Source organism: Ailuropoda melanoleuca, chromosome X (assembly GCF_002007445.2).
Source record: "Ailuropoda melanoleuca isolate Jingjing chromosome X, ASM200744v2, whole genome shotgun sequence".
In the NCBI taxonomy this organism is placed as follows: domain Eukaryota; kingdom Metazoa; phylum Chordata; class Mammalia; order Carnivora; family Ursidae; genus Ailuropoda; species Ailuropoda melanoleuca.
Genome location: NC_048238.1, coordinates 25,722,029 through 25,739,773, shown reverse-complemented (window position 1 = coordinate 25,739,773; position 17,745 = coordinate 25,722,029). Strand labels below are relative to the sequence as shown.

Below are 17,745 nucleotides of genomic sequence, written 5' to 3'. Positions count from 1 at the left end.
ATAAGGGGTTTCCATAAAAATCCTAGAAGACAGTACAGGCAGTAATTTCTCTGACATTGGCCATAGCAAGACTTTTCTAGATATATCTCCTGAGGCAAGGGAAACAAAAGCAAAAATAAATTATTCGGACTACATCAAAATAAAAAGCTTCTGCACAGCAAAGGAAATGATCAACAAAACTAAAAGGCAACCTACTGAATGGGAGAATATATTTGTAAATGACATATCTGATAAAGAGTTGTTATCCAAAGATATATAAAGAACTGATATAACTCAACACTCAAATAATCCAATTAAAAATAGGCAAAAGGGGCTCCTGGGTGGCACAGCGGTTGGGCGTCTGCCTTCGGCTCAGGGCGTGATCCCGGCATTGTGGGATCGAGCCCCACATCAGGCTCCTCTGCTATGAGCCTGCTTCTTCCTCTCCCACTCCCCCTGCTTGTGTTCCCTCTCTCGCTGGCTGTCTCTATCTCTGTCGAATGAATGAATAAAATCTTTAAAAAAAATAAAAAATAAAAAAAAATAAAAATAGGCAAAAGACACAAACAGACATTTCTACAAAGAAGACATACAGACACATGAAAAGATGCCCAACATCACTCATCATCAGTGAAATGCAAATCAAAACCACAATGAGATATCACCTCACATCTGTCAGAATGGCTAAAATCAACAAAACACAAGAAACAACAACTGTTGGCGAGGATGTGGAGAAAAAGGGACCCTCTTGTACTACTGGTGGGAACGCAAACTGATGTGGCCATTATGGAAAATGGTATGGAGATTCCACAGAAAATTAAAAATAGAACTACTCTATGATCCAGTAAAACACTTTTTTGAAAAGTTATATGCACCCCTATGTTTATTGCAGCATTATTCAGGGTAGTCAAATTATGGAAGCAGCCCAAGTGTCCATTGATAGATGAATGGATAAGAAAGATGCAGTATATATATACAATGGAATAGTTTTCAGCCATAAAAAGAATTTGCAATGACATGGATGGAGCTAGAGAGTATAATGGCGCTTAGTGCAGTAAGTCAGAGAAAGACAAATATTGTGATTTCACTCATATGTGTGGGATTTAAGAAACAAAATCAATGAGCAAAGGAAAAAAAGAGAGACACGACCAAGAAACAGACTCTTAACTCTAGAGAACAAACAGATGGTTACCAGAGGGGAGGTGGGGGGGATGGGTGAAATAGGTGATGGCTATTAAGGTGTGCACATGTCTTGATGAGCAATGAGTAATGGATAGAATTACTGAATCACTATATTGTTCACCTGAAACTAATGTAACACCGTATGTTAACTATATAGGAATTAAAATAAAAAACTTTAAAAAAAGAACAATAAATGCTAAAAAAATTAAGAGGTTTCTTCTTAAGATTCTGAAAATATTCTAAAATGGACTGTAGTGATAGTTGCACATATCACTGAATGTACTAAAAACCATGACTTGTATACTTTAAATGGATAAATTGTGTGGTATATGAATTATATCTTCATGTAGATGTTACAAAAGCTGACTTCAGGCAGAATTACCATTACACTATTTGTCAACACCACTACTAAGAGAGTTAAAGGGACCTATGACAAAAATCACTCCAGGATCATTCTTCCTAGCTTCGGACTTAGACAACTTGGCATTAAAGACCACGTTTCTTGCGGAGAGGTGACCTAAGTACATAAAAATATATGCTTAATACACTAGCACATTTATTTTCTTGCCTCATCTCTAATTTATTCTTTGCATCAGGACAGGGTAGTGAGTGTCTGTCTGGCTCATTTTGTTGTGGCTGTGTACCTAGCGTATTTGACACTTGGAGAAGATCATTCTCCTTCTCTAAATGGCAACATTATTTTCAGTAATAATTGTGTAATAATCAACAGCAATCATATTTTATTGATTCATATTTTAGTACTGAAACATACAACAAGGGTAAAAGCAAATTTTAAGGAGTTATTCACATACCCCTTTAAAGATACTTGATACAGAGTATACACACAGATGGGATATGGAGTAAAATACTTATACTTTCTCAACAAAAATATGATACTTCGCAGTTCATACTGTTTCACTGTTTTAAATTTTAAACACAAATAAAACTCTAGGTGGTCACGCGAAACGTGAAAGTTCTGCTGCTTCTTTACAGTACTTACCTTATCTATCTATCTATCTATTAATTTATTACTTTTCTTGTTTACTTTGAATCTACTGTTTGGCCACAGGAATACTTAATGCCACAGGGTTGCAGACAAACACTGCTCAAAGCAAGCTTGAAAAATTCCAAACTGTCATGAAATTACTCAGGAAACAAATATGTGCAGCCGACTACACACATGTCAGGGATGACAGCAAACCAGAGTTCTCCTTCTTAACTTCCATATGGAATAAAATGCATATTAAAAATATATACATGCTGTTGTGATGAGCACTGGGTGTTATATGCAACTAATGAATCATTGAACACTACATCAAAAACTAACGGTGTACTGTATGTTGGCTAACTGAGCATAATATATATATGCGCTAAATTGAAGCTAACGTATATATTACTGAAACTCATCAGTATCCATAACAATTGCTTAAAACTAGGGCCGTAAAAGGCTTTGCCATTGTTTAGAATTGCTGGCTCATGTTGATAATAAAAAGCAGATTGGTTTTAGTCAGTTGTATCACTGTTTTGTGTTCTTTATAGGTAAGTACCTCCTTTTGCCTACACTCAGGGTGAACTGCTCCCACCACCCCGCCCTTGCTATGCCACTGCTTTACTGCTCTCCAGGTACCCAGCAGGTGACCAATAAATAATTGTTCAATGGAATGGACCTAAATAAACCCAGCTAGAACATTCAATTGCTTCATATTGTTTAACAAAAATAAATAAATTAAAATTAAAATTAAGAAAAATATAGGTTGGTAAGTAAATAAGTTCCACTGGTTTAATCAGAGTGAAAAATTAATATGACAACTGCATACAGTAAATTGGCAGCATCAAAAAGACAAGTCATATCTAGTTAAAACCAATCATTAGGATTCAATTTCCGAAGAATCCTGTACTTCGTTGTAAAGTTGGTGAGAGTCACAATCAAGTGAACTATAAGTTATCAAAGTTTATTACTTCATTTGCAAAACAACTATGAAATGGCAGCTTAAGAAATTTTTGGACAGGTGGCATTTGGTTCAAAGACATTTTTTTTTCAAAGACATTTTGACTCCACTTCTTCGGTTACCTGAGCTTAGAGGGGTAGATAACAAGATTATAAAAATGGAAGGGAAAATGAGCAAAGAGATCCAACGTGCAATTTAGTCATGCTACTCTTGGCTTCTTCCTTCTGCCTTACATACTGTTTAATTCAAGGAAAGCAATATGTTTTAGGAATAGAAAAATAGGGTGATAATGTGAGCACCTGCAGCCAGTGAGTAATAGTTGCTTAGGGTTCATTCCCATTCTAATACAGAGAGAGGTTATCATTCATATTGTTTGATCACTTTTACTGAGTTTGCCCCAGTTGCTAGCTTAAATTCCAGAACCGAGCCTATTTATGCTGGGGTCATGAAAAAAACATCACAGATACGCATGGGATACTCATGAGATGTGGTTCTGGTAAGCAGTTTGTAAAGAGAAGCAGTAAGTAGAGTTTCTGGAACAGCTCTGTAGAGGGGATTGACCCAGGTGTCATACACGGCTTCATGCTTCCCCCTTCCCCTTCTTTCTCTGGGTAGAGCAGGAGCAATAAGCCCATTTTTATTTTTAGCAACTTTCCCAGCAATGTCAGAAGCCTGGTGCCAGGCATAAGCAATAACGGGCCATTTCTTTAGAAGGTATTTGTGTCAAGGAAACATTAAGGGGCCAAGTAAACACGGATGAATAGCATATATATTTATATAGCTATTATATTAGATTAATAAATAAAATTATACATGGTATCTAGGGTACCATCACCTTGTAGGGCTTCTATCTCTACTCATGGTTTCCAGGGTTATGTGGCTTCTGTTAAAGGCAGAGGGTGGAGGGTGGGTTTTTAAGGGCAAGGCCTGGGAGAAGCTAACATTACTTCTTTTTTTTTTTAAGATTTTATTTATTTGTTTGACAGAAAAACAACCAGTGAGAAAGGGAACACAAGCAGGAGAAGTGGGAGAGGAAGAAGCAGGCTCCCAGTGGAGGAGCCTGATGTGGAGCTCGATCCCAGGACTCTGGGATCACGCCCTGAGCCGAAGGCAGACACTTAATGACTGAGCCACCCAGGTGCCTGAGAAACTAGCATTACTTCTAACAACATCCCACTGGCCACTGAAAAATCATACAGCCCCAACCTAGGCTAAGAAATGTAGCCTTTCTTAATACCCATTCTGTTTCCCAGAGTCCATAGTCTCTCATGGTGCATTCCCCCTTCCGTTTACCCCCCTTTTCTTCTTCCCTTTCTTCTCCTACCGATCTTCCTACTTCTTATGTTCCATAAATGAGTGAAACCATATGATAATTGTCTTTCTCTGCTTGACTTATTTCACTTAGTTATCTCCTCCAGTCCCATCCTTGTTGCAGCAAATGTTGAGAAATCGTTCTTTTTTATGGCTGAGTAATATTCCATTGTATATATGGACCACAAAGAGGGCACGTATTGCATGGTGTACTGGGTGTTATACACAAGTAATGAATCATGGAACTTTACATCAAAAACTAGGGATGTGCTGTATGGTGACATAATATAATAAAAAATATTATTAAAAAAATAAATTAAAAAATATGAAAAAAAAAAGAAATGTAGCCTTTTGATAAGGCCAGAAATACAAAAAAGAAATGGGAATTGGTAAGCACAATTATGGGTCTTTGCCCCATAAGTTTCTAACTTGATTTCTTGGTTTTCAATTTTATATAATACACCCTGATTTTGTACTATGGAAGACAAAGGTATAAATCACAAATTTCCCCTTAATACCACCACCACCATTTCCTCCTCTCCTTCCACACTTCCCTTTTTTCCATTCTTCTAAAAAAGGTGTATCACAATTGCTGGCTAAATATATATTTAATATGGACATATTTATGATGGTGTAAGTAGTGTTTAATGATGAGCCACAAAGCATACTTTGATATTTCCTCTGTTGTACATAATTCTGTTTCCCCTGGAGTTTGTAATTATTGCATTTTCCTTGTTTTTAGTGTAATATGGACTACTTGCTGATTTATCTCTAAACTCATAACAAAAGTTTAATTTATTCTCAGTACTTTCAAACACATCAAGCAAATTACCAGTAACATTTTTTAGAGTGTGAAGAGATAGCCCCTCTGGAATTTTCTGTCTTCCTACTCCAATTTGGAGTGATTGTTCCATAGGCCTGCACAACGCCATCCTGAAACTATCTTTCACTATCTTCCTGGGAAATCACCCTATTCCCTTCCTATGTTAGAGCCCCTGTTTCCTGCATCCAATATCTTTTTTCTTGTCTTATTTCCTTATTTTTGTGAAGCATCCTCCAGCAGCTTCCAGAGAAGTTACCTTTAAAGTCCATTTTTAGAGCCTATTTGAAAATGCCTTTATTCTCCTTCCCCTCTCAACTAGTATATTGGCAAGTTATAGATTTCTAGGTAGGAAATCATTTTCCCTCAGAATTTTGCATGTAATTCTCCATTGTCTCCCAAATTGTAGTTTTGCTTTTGCAAAGTCAGATGCCATTCTCATTCTCAATCTATGTTTTGCTACCTGTTTTTGGTTTTTTAGCTCCGAGGGTTGTTAGGACCTTTTCTTTTCCCATGGCATTCTGAAATCTTGCACTCACGTATAACAGTGTGGGTAATTTTATACCTACAGTGTTGGGCATTCATCTGGAAATTTGTGTCCTTCAGTTTTGCAAAGGTATTCTCATATTTGTATTTTTATAGTTCCCTCAATCTGTTCACTCTGTTTCAGTGGTTCTCTCTTTCTGTACTTCCTGTTTATGTCAGATATCCTAAAGTAATTTTCCAATTTTCTTCTTTCTCCTATTTTCCCTCTGTTTTCCTTTTTGATCAGTGTCATGGAGAATGACCTCAACTTTGTCTCCCAACATTTCTACTGAATATTTTTCTTCTTTTTCTCTTTTTCCTACAGAATATTTTTTTCTTCAGCTATCTACATTTCATTTCCAGGGGCGCTTTGTTATGCTCTGAATTATAAAAATGTCTTCCTGTTCTTGTTCTATGGAAGCCAACCTTCTCATATGTTGCTGAGGATGTTACTTATAGGTATTTAAAAAGTCTCTTTTGTTCCCTGCCTTGTAACCATTTGTTTTGGTCCGTAGCTTTCATGGTTGTGGCTTCCCTCAAATGTTTAGTAATTCTTGGCTGATGTTTAAATATATATGATACGGGCACTAAAGTGTTGGCTGATAGCTCTGCATGTATGGGTAGGGGTGGGGTTGTCTCTATGCTGATTTGGCACATTTTTCCTTCATTTTTAGTAGTTCTGCCTGGTAAAGCAACAGTGGCTTTTCAGCCAGAGCTGCACAGTGTAATCACCTAGGTAGCTTTAAAAGTAATAATTCAGAAGGTGTTATCTTCAGATACACTGATTTCATTGTTTTGGAGGGAAGCCTGGGTATTGGAATATTAAAAAGCTCCCCAGAGGGGCACCTGGCAGGCTTAGTCAGTTGAGCATCCAACTCCTGATTTCAGCTCAGGTCATGATCTCAGGGTCGAGCCCCACATCGGGCTCCACACTTAGTGGAGTCTGCTTCTCTCCCTCTGCCTCTCTCAAATAAATAAATCTTTTTTTTTAAAGCTCCCCAGATGATTCTAACATGCAGTTGAGAGTCACCCCAATAGAAAGTTCAACCTTGCCAGAGAGTGTACCTCTTGTCCACCAGGGGAGGGGACCTAGGTGTCTAGGTGTCTGTACAGCCAATACATATCCTCTCATTTTCAGTCCTACCTACATCTGTGTCTTAATTAATACTTCAAACCTACAGTTTCTGAACCTTTCTGGAGTTCTGTAGCATCAATCATTTAATTTCTGGATCTTGCTATCCACACAATCTGAATTTAGGTTTCCTTGGTCTTCTCCGTCAGTTATTGTTTCAGGAGGGAGGTACTAAATGTACATGAGATGTATGCTTATGTTCATTCCTCATCTTCTTCATCTCATCAATTCTTACTCATGCTTCAGATTTCTGCTCAACTCTGCTTCCTCAGAGAAACCTTCTCTGGCTGAGCCACCTAAGTTTTGTGTCTACATTATCATCTCTTATAGCATTGTTCTTCCATCAAGAAGGTTTGAGGCAAGATGATGAATTCTAGCATATTCCCTTGCCAGAGTTCCTTGAATAGAAAAGGGAAAATAAACGAACCAGGACCCTAACCACCAAGTATGGGTGTGTGCAGCAAAAACACATAATTTCAATCATTCCACCTATGACATGTGTATGCTGTTATTATTTTCTAGATATTCTACAAATAGCAACTTAAATTTTAAAAGTTTGTTTCAAGAGGATTGTTCTGGCAGGTCACAGCACGGAGATATTCACATAATGAGTACTCAGTGAAACCATTAAAAAACACTTTTAGATTTGCTTCTTGAATCTGCAGGAAAATTTGAATAGCTAATTGTGTAGCCTATGCCTAACAGGCCAAACATACATGTGTGGGCATGTGTGTGTATATGTATATCCGTCTATGTACATGAGTTTGTACACTGACCATTTCTTTTTTTTTTTTTCCTGTTTTTACTTTTATTTGCATTTATTTCATGCAGAATTTAGTCCCAGGGCCATTCATTTTTGTTTCTTCAGTTTCTTCTGGGATATCTTTTTCCTCTGTGCAGCCTCCTCTTCTGGTTTAGGAACAATCTGCTCTTTTGCAGTAAGGAGCATCTCGATGAGGCAGGGAGAGCTTGTGTGTGGGTCAATCCAACCATGAGCCCTGTAAGCTCTATGCCGCATCTTGGGGGCTTTGTTCACTTGGATGTGCTTAATGACCAGAGAACCTTCATCTAAACACTTAAGTTCAGCAGTACTCTCTGCATTTTTAAGTATGCGCAGTAAAAATTCAGCACTCTCCTTGGGCCACTGATCCTCCTCACTGTTTGGCTTGGGCACACCTACCAGCCCCACCAGTGGAGCAACGGAACGGCACACACTGATTCTGCAAAATGACATCCTTCAGATACTTGGTGGCTCTTCGGATCTGCATACCCTTCATGGCCTGGGCAGTTTCACGTGTGTTCTTATAGTGAATATGAAGATTTGAACCTCCTGATTTGCATGGTTTTGTAGGGTTTTCTGGGTCAAGTGAATAGTGAACCATTTTCAGAGATCACCTCAGGCCACTTAAAGGAAGAGCTATACTTAACATTTTTAAGGATAGGATTTTAGTATAGTTCTTGATTTTTTTTAAAAAAAACTAAACTTTAAAAATATATTTTGGAATAGATGATGCCAAGATACAAAAGAGTATAAAATGGAAAGATTTTCTGTCTCTAACCACTCAGTTCCCTCCCCCTGAGTCAGCAAGTGAGAGCTATTTCTCTAAGAAACATTTAATCTTATAAATTTTATACCTATTAAACACAAGTGGCAGCATATGACACACACTTTTTCATACTCTACTTTTTACATTTTATAATATATCTTGGAATTCATCCCACACTCTTCCTATACACAGAGTTGATTTTTTCTAAAGGTTGCATAATATTCCAGTGGGTAGAATATATCCTAATTTCCTCAGCTGATTGCTTATTAACAGACACATATGAAAGCCTTTTTCATAACCTTGCATTAGTTTTATTTGTACAAAATAATGATACATATTGCAAAAATCATTACCCTAGTAAGTCTAGCTACTATCCATCACCATACATAGTTAGCAATTATTTTTTTTTTGTATGATGAGAACTTTTAAGATCACTCTCAGCAATATTCAAATTGCAATTCAGTATTATTAACTATAGTCACCATACTGTAAATTATATCTCCGGGACTTATTTATTTTATAACTGGAGGTTTGTACCTATTGACCTCCTTCACCCATTTTGTCCTCTATCTCTATCCCCCACCCCCAGTCTGGCAACCATCAACCTGTTCTCTCCTTTTTCGATTCCACATATAAGTGAGATCATACAGTACTTGTCTTTCTCTGACTTATTTCACTTTGCATAATGCCCTTAAGGTCCATCCACGTTGTTGTAAACACATATATGAAAACTTTGTTTCCAATACTGCTATTATAAATGACATGGTAATAATAAAGCTGCATACATGACATTTCGCACGTGTAACAAAATGTGTGCTTTCCACTAATCTTATTTAACATCTAAACGATCTTAAGAGAGGTAAAATGACATTCTTTCTTTTTTAAAAACTTTATTTATTTAGAGAGAGTGTGTGAGCAGTGGGGAGGGGCAGAGGGAGAGAGAGAACCTCCAGCAGACTCTGGGCTGAGCATGGAACCCAATGCAGGGCTCGATCCCATGACCCTGAGATCATGACCTGAGCAGAAACCGAGAGTCAGATGCTTACCCAACTGAGGCATCCAGGCGCCCCCTACTTTTTTTTTTTTTTAAGTCACTATGGCTACAGCATGGTGAATAGACTGTGGAAGGTAAGAGTGTGAGCAGAGAAATGAATTAGGAGTCTACTGCACTAGTCCAGGTGAGAGAATGAGGGTAGCCTGGTCTGGAGCAATGGCAGAAGGCCAAGTTGGACATTTTATTTGAGATAGGTTAACTTGCCAACAAGGGCATTAGATATACAAAACTAGAGTTAACAAGTGAAACATGCGTCAGAAACCCATATTTGAAAGCCATTGGCAAATAGACAGACACTGACCCTGGGCATTGGATGGCATCACTAATGCGACGACCATGGGGTAAGATCAGAAGAGGCCCTAAGGCTGGGCTCAGAGAAAGGATAACATTTGTACCATGAGGAGCAGAGAATAAGTTATCTAAGGAGAATAGAAGGCAAGATTTAGAGAAGTAGGAATAAAATCAGGAGGACATATCGTCATGATCTCCAAGGAAATGGTGCTTCAAAAAGGAGGAAATAACCAACATTTTTTTCATTTCCAAAATAACACCAAGAGAAAGACCTCTTCCGATCTTTATTCAAGGTTTTCACAGCCCACTTCACTTTTTGTTTCATATCACTTTTCTTTTGGGTTTGTAACTCTAACTTAAACATGTGGTGATTCAAGTAATTGTGTTTCCCCACGGGAATGTCAGCTCCACGAATGCAGAAGTAACAAGCGTGTTGCTCACAAGCACCCAGCCGATGACGAATGTGTTTCCTGAGCACTTCTCACCAGCACCTTGCACAGAGCTTGGCACATACTAGGTGTTATATTGTTGGAAGGGGTGATAGGTAAAGAAGAGGCAGAAAAACATCAGTGGGTGCAGTAATTGAAGTCGTTGGTTACCTTGCCAGAGGGACAAGATGAGGGAATGACAGCCAGATGGAATGGGTAGAGGAGAATGGGAGAGATGAGAATGTGGGAAGCAAGTATAGACAATAGTCCTGAAAAGTTTGGCCATGAAGGAGGAGAGAGAAGGGGCAGTAACTGGAAAGCAAAATGGGACTGAAAGAGACAGAACTGTATTTTCACCATCAAAAAAATTTTTTCATTGCGAGAGATGATTTCATAGAGCTACCTGTTCTGTCCTGGAAATCATCTTTTTCTCTTACAAAGTAGGAAGAACCTGATTGCTTTTGTGAGCACCAGAAATTCTCACTGTGAGCATCTCCTTTGTAACAATTAAAATGGTAGAAGACACTGAAGACTGAATTTGCGTCCTTTCCCTGTGGAAACAATCCAGCTAGATGTAGTTAGCTGTTGGAAGTTCTGGGGCAGCGTGTGTGTAGTTGTCTCTAGATCATTTAAATTCTCTAATAATTGTACAAAATCAAAAGACCTTACTTGAATTTTGAGTAAATTTAAAGGTAATTGATTACTTTCATGTGAATAGTTTCCTTTTGAGCATCAAGCTGAAATCAGGATTACAAGCACACCGAGGAGGAAAGGAGACCATCTCAGAGTTATTTTCTCTTTCCACTGGAGTATCTTACTAATTTTGAAGCTAAAATCTATGTTTCTATGTTCTGATGACCTTAGTTGTTAAGCATGCAGTAGGAAGCGAAGCTGCAAGAAAGGATGTCTGGAACTGGAAGAATACCTGAACACGGCTAATCCCTCATCAGTGTGAAGTCCGTGTCTGCACTAGTTATAAATTTAGCAGGGAGGAGCCAGCTGCAGTAATAGCTGACCTGTTTAGAATGAACCGAATTCTGTCTTTGAGGGTCATGAGAATTTTATATTCCAATAATGTGAATCATCTTCAGCTCTTTTTTGAGTTCATTCACCTCTGCCACTTTTTCAAAGGATATATTCTTCAAACATTTTCCTCTGCAATTAATCATGACTAGCAAACTCTAGGTGAATAGAATAATGGCTATATGCTCAGACTGGTTTCAACTTCACTTAAATTGTTTTCTGAATTGCTTATGTGTCCTGTCAGCCGTGACTGTTCCCCTTCAGATACCATTATTATTATACTTTTTCCTCTCAGGAGATGGAGATATTAAAGCTACAGATACTATTAGGACAATTTTGGCAAACATATTCAGCCTTCATTCCCGGATCTGCCAACAATGAATCTGAATTTGATCATTTTCTTTCTTTCCTCTACTTTTTCTGCTGTTGTATGCTTCAAAGACTTGGAGATTATGCTACTTGTTACCCAGGCGTCCTTGAATGAGCTACTCTAACGAACCCTGTTCTCTAAAAATTAGAGATAATAATGTCAACCTCATGGAATTTCTAAATGAAAAAAATGTGTCCAAAATAATTAGAACTTGGCTCCTGAAACATATCAAGAATTTCATAAACATTTAGCTCAAGATGGATTATTTCCGGGAAAATAATAAACATGTGCTTAGCTGTGTTACTGATCCTAAAATAATATATGCTCACTGTGGAAAACCTGATAAATAAAAAACCATAAATTAAGACCGTCTGTTGTACTACCAGACAGATATAATCCTGATATAGGGTGTGTTAAATGAAACAAAAAAATAGGTAAAGCTCTGAGCCCTACAACCTAGCACTGAAGTGGTCAAAAAGCAACTACATTACAGTCAGATATAACTGGTATAAAAATACACATACAGTGCAATAAGGTGATAAAGTTAGCCCTTTAAAATATCAACATTTTATCTATATGTATATTTCTGTGTATTTAGATATGTCTACATCCTCATCTGCATCTTCAGGGATAATAGGGTTTCAAGCGCCAGGCAAATCTTTTGTGGGAGATTGAAGGTTTTCTCCCGGTAGGAGTACTGATTTACTCCCCCCGCATCCCGCGGTACCCCTCGCAGCCTCATGCAAGGCAACTAGCGGGCCAACATCTGAGAAACAGGCATGTTCTCCTCTCTTCTGTTCTTGACAATTCAGAGAAACGAAAGGGCTACCTTACTGCAGCCTTTCTGTCTAAAGGTGATTTTGTAGAGATGAGGCTTACCAAGGGTGGGGAGGGCAGTATGGAGGGGTGTAACTACTGGGCGCCTCAAGCTTGCTGTGATAGAAAGGGAACATCAACGGGAAGCGGGTCTCCGCATTGTAGGCAGTGCTGTTTCCCCCATCCCGTGGGCCTGCTTTGACCAGTAGGAATTACACAGACTCCAGCTGCACGGGGGAACCTTGAGACTCAATCATTTGTTTGGGGGCACCTGACTCCTGACACCGATCATTTGGGTCTCCGGAGATATCTGCCACTCATTTTGTTGTAGGACCCCAGGCAGGTTATGCTACCTCTCTGAGCTGCAGTTTCCTGAAATTGAGACTCTTGCTTGCAAGCGATGGCAATTTAATGTAAACTTGTGTAAATAAAAAGGAAACGTATCGCCGGTAGGATGATAGGAGGATAACTAACATCTGATGAGAACTCTGTTTGCTGAAGCCTGTTCTAAGTGTGATTGCTTATTTAATCTGTCCACAGTTTTATACGGCAGTTTCTACCTCATTTCTGTTTTACAGATAAGGAAACTGAGGCACAGAGGCAGTGCCCCAAAATATGCAGCTGTTAAGTATGAAGCTGGGACTCAAATTGATAGATGATAAATAGCTGTTGAATAAAAACATGAGCTGCCAGAAAGTAACCAGAGTGAATAATCAGTTGTCTGGCAGTAATAAAACATTTATGAAGCTGAAAGCATGATTTTATTTCCATATGATCCACTTAGTTTATTTCTGTTTCATGGTAACAGTGGCATCCCAATCCTCACCTAGCTTTGGTTTCTGGTCACCCAACAAGCCACCGTACAAAGAGGTTGTATCATGACTGGGATTATCACGTGAAGCAGGGTCTAGAGATAAGGAATCGATAGCCCAATCTCATATATGAGACACTCAGCAAAAAACTAGTCAATTTCTGTGTAACTGCCATTCAAAATGTATTTGGAGGGGCACCTGGATGGCCCAGTCAGTTAAACTCCCAACTCTGGATTTTGGCTCATGTCATGATCTCAGGGTCATGAGATCGAGCCCTGCATGGGGCTCACGCTGAGCGTGCAATCTGCTTAAGATTCTCTTTCTCTCTCTCTCCCTCTGCCCTTCCCCTGCTCTGTCTCCCTCTAACTAACAAACAAACCAAAAAAAAAAAAACCCAAAATGCATTTGGAGTTCAAGGTCTTTCAACAATGACAAAAATATGTGCTGACTTAAAAACAGCCAGGAAGACTTGCCTCTACCTGTAAAGAGATCTCTGTTTCATCCAATGTTCTTGCCTATTTACGCTTTGCCTTCTTTCAAAAGGAATTTGATATGTATGATGCATTTCTTTAAGTTTCCAAGTCTTCTCTAAAAAGCCCACCTGTGGATGCCCTATTTAGAATATAACAGAAAGTTCTCATAAAGCCAAGCTAAAACGGGCACATACTAAAAGTATGAAAGAGACAACAGTCAACAGCAACTGTAGTAAAAGCACAAAATCACATACAGATTAAATTACCACAAGGGGACAGATGAACTTCCTTAGCTAAACTGTAATAATTAACAACAGTACAGAATTCCCTGCGGTTCAGTATTGCAAAAAATCATTGAATGACTATAGTGTATTAAATATGCTTCATCCATCAATAATTCAACCATTTTTTTTCAAGTGTCTTTTATGTGCCAGGCCCAGTTCCAGGAACAAGGGATACAACAGTGAACTGAACACATAAAATGCCTTGTCCTCACAGAGCTTACATTTTTGTGGGGGAAGCGGGAAACCAGTTACCTAGGTGAGGTATGCAGTTTGCTAGACAGCATTAATCCTCCCAATAGTTGTCACAAGCGAGAGTCACTACCTCGTGTTTCAGAAGAGGGACATGTAAACCAGTTAGCTATGCTGTCATTTCTTCTCTTTTGGTCAACGTGATGACTAAATAACAGGTTCTGCCGCATGGCACTGGGGTTCTGGTTCTACAGAGCTGTGGTGGGCCACGACGACGTGGCACCTTTTACCCAGCCACGGTACAGCAGCGTATGGCCCACACAGTAGAGCTAATGCCCAAGTGGTGGACAACAGCAAGCCTAGAGTCCTCTAGGGGCTGGGCAGAAGATAAGAGAATCTTTACATGAAGGAGTGGAAAAAGTATCAAAGGGATGGAAAAAATTTCTGGTAGATTTGGCAAGCAGGAGCATGTGAATATGTTTTGAAGGCCAGGTTCTGTGGTGTGGAGGAGGCAGAAACCAGAAGGCAACGACAGAGAAGCCTGAGCAGCGACAGAGAAGTATGCGAAACAAGCTCACATAGAATAGAGGACTCAACAAAGAGAATCATGAAGTTTAAAAAAAAGAGTAAATTTAATTATGACAGGAGGAACAATGGAGCCCTCAGTGAAAGAGCAGACACGGAACAACTGTGAGGAATCACATGGTCAGAGAAGGGAGAGAAAAACATCAAGAAGCAAGGAACCGAGCAGGCGAAGATGCACAAGTAGGTAAATGAAGAGTCCATACTGTGCTTTGACTCTCTGGTAGAGAATACATTGGGATTAGAAACCAGTGAGATTGGGAATGCAGGCTAGGGATAGGTCATGAAGCTTCTAAGATACCACAGAGATTTTATTTTATTTTATTTTAAAGATTTATTTTTAGAGGGACAGAGAGAGAACGCAAGTGGGGGGAGGGGCAGAGGGAGAAGGGGAGAATCCTCAAACAGACTCTGCCCTGAGCACTGAACATGGAGCTGGATGGGGGGCTCTATTCCACGACCCTGACATCATGACCTGAGACGAAATCAAGAGTCGGTTGCTTAACTGACTAAGTCACGCAGACACACTGATACCACAGAAATTTTAACAGAATAATCAAATTTAGTTTTAGAGAATTAGACACTGTGGCAAATTTTGCTTTGAAAATATCATTAAAAAATAAAATGTATCAGCTTTGTAGTAATAAATGTTTCCGTTAAGCATCCCCAAATAATAATCACATTTCAACAGAAAATTGATGGATTTTAAAGCATTTTTACAGGGCACATGAAGTATCTGCTGGGGTTAGAAGTACCTGTCACAACAAGACGTTGCTCTGTATGTTTCTGTGATTCTTACCGCCAAATTCATTTCAAATCGTTAGTCTTGTAACACATACACACTATTCCCGAAACAATTCCTTGGAACTTGAATGGGTGGTGGACTTATTTATATTGGAAATGCCAGCTATACAGCATTCAGTAGGATTCCCCTCTGCAAAGGGCATTGAGAGCTAATTAACCCATCAAGCATAGCTCACTGAATAGTAAACCAGGACCTTGTATCTTATTCAGTATTTCATCTTATTCAGGATTCTACCTTGATCTAACAATACCGTTGACCCTCAATACCTGAAAAGTGCAGCGCTCAACTGAAAGAACTGCCAGACTTTTCTTGTCAAGTCTAGAAAGTTCAGTAACTTTTATATTCTTTCAAACATGCTGTGGCTTTACCCAATGTTAATCATTTCACTGAAGAAAAGATCACTACAAACATAGGTCATAATGTTCACTTGAAGAGAACTTAAGACCTCAAAATACTTTCCAACAACTCTCCTGATGTTACTACGATGGCACATACTGCCACTTGCCCACTCAGCAACCATTCCCCTCCCCCGCATTCCTTAAGCGCAAAGCACAATTTACATCATAGAGGCTGATAGAGGCCATGAATGCAACTTATCCGCCGCAGACTCTACAGTCGGAGTCTTATCCCATGTGCCTTCTCATGTTGCCTATGTTCTAGCCATAATGAAACTTGTGAACTTCTTGAGCTATGTCATGTTCTTCCATGTCTCTTTGTGTTCAGATGTTGCTCCGTCTACATGGAACATGTCTCTTCTACATCCTAACGTGGCAAAACCCTTATCATCTGCAACTCGGCTCAGGCTTTCAGGACTTTCGGTTAGGATGCGATGCTTTAGTATGTGTTCCTATGGCCCCCAGGGCATAACCTTTTTTGGGCATGTAACTGGCATCATAAACATGCATGTAACACTGATTCTGTGCCAGGCACTGCTCTGAGTGCTTTACAATTATTTTCTTAATTCTCCCAGCAACCCTGTGACATATATCCATTGTATCACACTGTTTTATAACCACTGGCATGTTTGTTGATCTTCTCTATTCTACTAAAGGCCTTGGATTATGTTCTAGGCATCTGTGAGCCTAGTACAGTGCCTGACACAGAGGAACTAGTCAATATGGGCTTCCTGAATAAATGTATTCGTGTATCAGCTGTGTAAAAAGTCATTCAGAGTTAAGGAACGTTTAGATGGAACTGGAGTAGAGCATCAAGAGAGAGCTCCCATCTGTGTTTCTGAGAGGAAGGGAAGACAGAGTACGATCTGTGTGAGAAGACACTCTGTAAACAGGGGGCCTCTTGTGGCAATGGCTCCCCAAAGGGCAACAGAAGGAACGAAGGAGCAGCAAACAAGAACAGAAGAAACACAAGCCTTACCTACTTACAGTTCTGTCCAGCATCGTTTCTGAGGACAAGGCTAAGTAATTCAAGGCCAGGGGGTTATATTACCTAGGTTGCCAAGGAATCCAAAGACCTTCAGTCTGTAACAAACAGAGTATTAGGTTGAGGAAACTAGATGCCACTTCTACCCTTTGGTGGGATGACAGCTAACTTGCTGAAAAGCTGCGAGTCTTCCCCACCACTGAAGACTTCTGGGGGGGGCAATATACCAACTCCCCTACCAGCCTGTTTTAGAGTCTGTTCTTACTGGAGGCTACCTCAGGTTTCAGGGGAATTTTGAAGCTAATTTAAAAAAATTTTTTTTTATTATATTGTGTTAGTCACCATACATTACATCCCTGGTTTCCAATGTAAAGTTCGATGCTCCATTAGTTGTGTTTAACACCCAGTGCACCATGCAACACGTGCCCTCCTCACTACCCATCACCAGTCTATCCCATTCCCCCACCCCCTCCCCTCTGAAGCCCTCAGTTTCTTTCTCAGAATCCACAGTCTTTCATGCTTCAGTCCCCCTTCTGATTACCCCCCCTTGCTTTATCCCTTTCTTCCCCTGATCTTCCTAGTTCTTATGTTCCATAGATGAGAGAAATCATATGATAATTGTCTTTCTCTGCTTGACTTATTTCACTTAGCATTATCTCTCCTCCAGTGCCGTCCGTGTTGCAGCAAATGTTGAGAATTTGTTCTTTCTGATAGCTGAGTAATATTCCATTGTATATATGGACCACAGCTTCTTAATCCAGTCATCTGTTGAAGGGCATCTCGGCTCCTTCCA

The 17,745-nt window shown here is 39.4% G+C and overlaps 1 pseudogene; it reads right to left on the bottom strand.

Annotated features, from left to right (window-relative positions):
• Nucleotides 1-7,748: 7,748 nt before the first annotated feature.
• On the bottom strand, nt 7,749-8,280 carry LOC109489284 (annotated as a pseudogene).
• Between the last annotated feature and the right edge of the window lie 9,465 nt (nt 8,281-17,745).